We start from the raw sequence: 4785 nt of genomic DNA, 5'->3' as shown, positions 1-4785 counted from the left end.
TAGGCAACGGCATAAGGCTTAAATCCCAGCACTCAGGAGTAGGTGGGTTCGAGGTCAGCCTGATCTGCATAGTGAGCTTCAGGCTGCCTGTATAGTGAGACCTTGCCTCAATAGTAACAACAACAATAAACACTCAAAACAATCCAAATTTGTATGGAAAGGATAACGGTATACAGTCCCTGCCTTGGCCCAGGGCTATGCTATTTCTCTTGTTCTCTATCAACATTCTGCTAGTCTTCTATGTTGAAGACTTTGGAGTGATCCAGAAGTGGTGAGTAGTTATACTGACATAATAAGACCATCTGTTCAGTAATTCAGACAGTAAAGAAACTCACAAAGGCTTGGTGCTTGCTGCATATTTAAAGGCATGCTTGTTTGGTTTGGTTGCTTTGAGACACGGTTTCACATTGCCCAGGCTCGCTTCCACTCACTGTGGAGATAAGAACTGTAAGTATTTCCGCTTCTGAACCTCTGCCTCCAGTCCTTCTCACTTGTAACATTCTGCAGATCAAACCCAGGATGTTGTACTTTCGAGACTAGGGCTCTGACAACAGGGCAACATCCACAGTCCTGCATGTGCGCACGCATGCGCTTGTGTGTGTGTGTGTGTGTGTGTGTGTGTGTGTGTGTGTGTATGCGTATATGTTGTATGTGTGTATATACTCACTCAGCTGTGTGTGGAGGCCTGAGGTTAAATTTAGATATAAATTCCCTCTAACACTCTCTACCTATTTATTTTAAACAGGTTTTCCTCACTGAGCCTCAAGCTAGACTAGCTGGCCAGCGAGTTCCCAGAATCCTACTGTCTCTGCCTCCCCACATGGCCATTCAGCACTAGAGCCACATGGCCATTCAACCCTAGAGCCACAGGTTTATATCTCCACATTCAGTCTGTTAGGGAATCCAAACCCTGGCCCTCAGGCTTACATGACAGTCACTGCACTCACTGAGCCAGCTAGCTCCCCAGCTCCTCTTTTAGGGATGATTAAGGAATCAATGATCTGACCCATTGCTGTGACACACCCTCATGCACTGTAATGGGGAATTAACCACTGTAACTGGTACACTTGCCACTAGGAGAGCATTACACTTGGTTGTTGGAGACGATGCTCTCAGTCCGTGCTCTACACACCTTGACCCTTCTCATTTCTGTGGGCAGAGCCCTGAATTACTATTTTTGTTTTCATAAGATTTTATTTATTTTTACTTTATGCGCATGGGTGTTTTGGCATCCTGTATTTGAAAAGGAAAACAATCTCAAATATTGATTCAATGAACTAAATGTCTGCCTGAAGTTAGCAAAGGGGGCCAGAGAAATGCTTAGTGGTTAAGAGCACCAATAGGACCTGAGTTTGACTCTCAGCACCTCAGCACCCACATCAAGTAGCCGCCAATTGCCTGTAACTCCAATTCCAGAGCATACAATGCCCTTGTCAGCCTCACTAGACAATAAAATCGCATTCTGAAACCCATATACACACAGACAGACAGACAGACAGACACACACACACACACACACACACACACACACACACACTTTTTTTTAATTATAAAATAAAACCCAGTGTAATGTCATAAGCGTTTGGGAAGCAGAGGCATGTGGATCTCTGTGAGTTTGAGGCCAGCCAGGTCTGCACTGCTAGTTCTAGGCTAGCTAACAAAGGTACTGTGTCTCAAAAAAATTATAAAATAAACATTTTAATGCTTTTTATTTTTTAATTAAAATATCATTACATCATCCCCCCTTTGCTTTCTTCTTTTTACCCTTCCATAAACCTCCTCTTTGCTCCCTCTCAAATTCATGGCTTTTTTCTTGTTGTCATTATACATGTATAAATGCAGACATACATATAACCTTGGGAATCCATTCGGTGTTGCTTATAGGTATATGAATGATTTGGGGGATGACCACTTAAAATTGGCTAACAAATTAGGGGCTCATCCATGAGGATGACTAAGTCCTCTCCCTCAGCTGTCCCTTAACCCTGTAGACTTTGTCTAGGGTGGGAACATATAGAATCTTGCCCATTTCACAATACCTTGTTCGTTGGTATTGTTAGTGTTCAGGTCCTGTTTAGACAGCCGTGATGTTAAGGTATAGCAGGTGAAACTTCCCCGTTATTTCCAGAGGAGCTGATTTCACAACAGCACTCTTCCTGCTCCCCTGGCTCTTATTACCTTTTTGCCCTCTCTTCCCACGTGTTCCCTAAGCCGTTTTTTTTTTTAATGAAAGAAACTAGTAGTAGTAGTAGTAGTAGTAGTAGTAGTAGTAGTAACATGATGGGCATGGTAGTACACAGCTGTAATCCTACCACTTGACGGGTGGAAGTAGTGGAGGTAGGAGAATCAGACATCCTCATACTGAGTTTGAGGCCTCCCTGGCTACAGGAGATCTAAAAGACAGAGAGGGCCAAGAGGAGGAAACAGAGAGAGGAAACTGGAAAACAACACAGTAAACTAAATCCAAAACTAAATAGAAACAAATATAACTTAAGCTAGGAAAACAGTATTCACAAATTATCAGTAAAACTAGAAAAAAAAACTTTTCCTTTGAAGAAAAAAGGAATTATTAGGCTGGAGAATGGAAGAGAATTCATTACTACCAACCTCTGAGAAGTAAAAAGCAATTGAAGGGGCTACCATGAACAAATGTGTAACAACTAAGGCTTTTTCTTTCATGACCTCTCTCGATTTCAAAAACCATAAGGTGATTAGTTAATTGCTCATGCAAATGTGGAATTACTCTATGGCTGAGCAACTCCTATATATTTATAAAGACCGAGATGTGCACGGACAAAAATGTGCACACCTGTGTTCACAGTAGTTTCATTTATACTGGAGTGGAAACAGCTCTGATGCCTACCAATTAGTGATATAAAACATAGTGTATATCCATGTAAAAGAATACTTGCCAGTAAAAAGAAGTGGGATGGGCATGCTGTTGGATGCCTGCAACAAAGGTGAGTAGTTCAAGGTTATCTTGGTTTACCTGAGATCCTGTCAGAAAAAAAGACAAGAAAAAAAAAACAAAAAAACAAAACAAACAAAAAAAAAAAAAACAAGGGACGGAACTGTAAACTGTAATATATCACGAACTGCAGAGCCTCAAAAACACTACCTGGATACAAGCAGCAAATGAGAACAAAGGAAATGCTATGTTACATTATCCATTGTTACAGTGTGCTGGTGTGGCCATTCTAGTCTGATGCACAGAAAAGGAGCCATTGAGTGTTTCTCAAGGACTGGTCTGGGCAGCTGAGAGACTGAGAGAGCACGGTTTGATGCCAAGAGGCATCAGGTTTCTTTTGGGTACTGAAAACATTCTAAAGTTAGAGTACAGTGACCTCATGCCATGTCGCTCACCAGCTAGCTTCACAAATAGCCCTGCTGCGCCTTTGCCATCTTCTCGCCCCGATTCTTCTGCTTTGATCCTCCCGTGCCTTTTGCTTTTGGCCCTCCTGCTTTATAAACTCGGCCTCTAGCAGAGCAAACCCCACTCTGTCCCGTGTCCTCACATCAGAAGCATCTGGAGCAACATGAGCTAGTGTTGTTCTCTGGGCCAGCCATACTAGTCCAAATCACTCCTGCAGTCACACCAGTAGATATAGGCCTCCGGAACATGGACCAGCCCTCTGGAGCGTGGAACATACATCTTCACTCGGTCGATGGGGAGAGACTTAGGTGGTAAAAAATTCTAATCAACTTGTGTTGTGGCAAAACTTTAAGAACAAACAGAAGTGTCTGAGATATTGCAGACTTTGAACATCAACTAAATGTTATCCCATTGTCAGGGGAGCCTGACTGATAACTTACTTCATACTCTGGACCAAAAAGTCAATTTTCTATTACTTACTTCATTATGGACTGTATTTGTGTCTATCCTAATGACCTTTTAAATTACTTTATAGCAATAGCTATATAGACATTGTTTTACTTTAAGGAAAACCAGACTAAATTCATCATAGATAAGGTATGTAGGGTTTAATTTAATGTTGTTTTCTTTTGGTAGAGAAGAATATTGACTATAAATATCTGGTTTCTAGCATAGAGCCATAACCCTTTATTGTGGATGACATAACCTACAGAAAGCCATCTTGAGAGTTCACATTGGCAAGAAAAAGCAATATGGACCAACTGATGGCACTGTAAGGGAAATCTCAGAGGTCGTCTCACCAGAATTGCCATCCTCCTAGAATGTAGCACATGTGAAACACTGGGAAATTTCCAGTTTGGGGCACAGTTCAATTTAGATGGCTAGTGTATTCATTAACTGGGTGTCAATAACGAAACCATTGAAACCTATCTCTGTCTCATTTCCTATTTTCCCAAAAGGCTGACTCGTGTTTGATAGTCTTAAGATCAAATAAAGGCTGCCAAGATGGCTCAGAGGTTAAGAACACTTGCTGTTCTTCCCGGGGACCAGGGCTGAATCTCTAGTACCCATGGGGTAATTCTCAACTGTCTGTAAATCCAGGTTTAGGGGATCTGATACCCTCATTAGACATCTGTGGGCACCAGGCATGTATATGGTATGTATACACACATGCAGGTAAAACACTCATATAAATAAATACCGCTACAAGAGATTGTACAAGAGATTGTTCCAGGGCTGGCGAGATGACTCAGCAGGTAAGAGCACTGACTGCTCTTCAGAAGGTTCTGAGTTTGGATCCCAGCAACCACATGGTGACTCACAACCACCTGTAATGAGCTCAGACGCCCTCTTCTGGTGGATCTGAAGACAGCTACAGTGCATTACGCAGGAGCGAGCAGGGCGGGGGCGGG

The sequence above is a fragment of the Mastomys coucha genome, unplaced genomic scaffold, assembly GCF_008632895.1.
Source record: "Mastomys coucha isolate ucsf_1 unplaced genomic scaffold, UCSF_Mcou_1 pScaffold16, whole genome shotgun sequence".
NCBI lineage: Eukaryota > Metazoa > Chordata > Mammalia > Rodentia > Muridae > Mastomys > Mastomys coucha.
Note: the sequence above shows the minus strand (reverse complement) of the source record.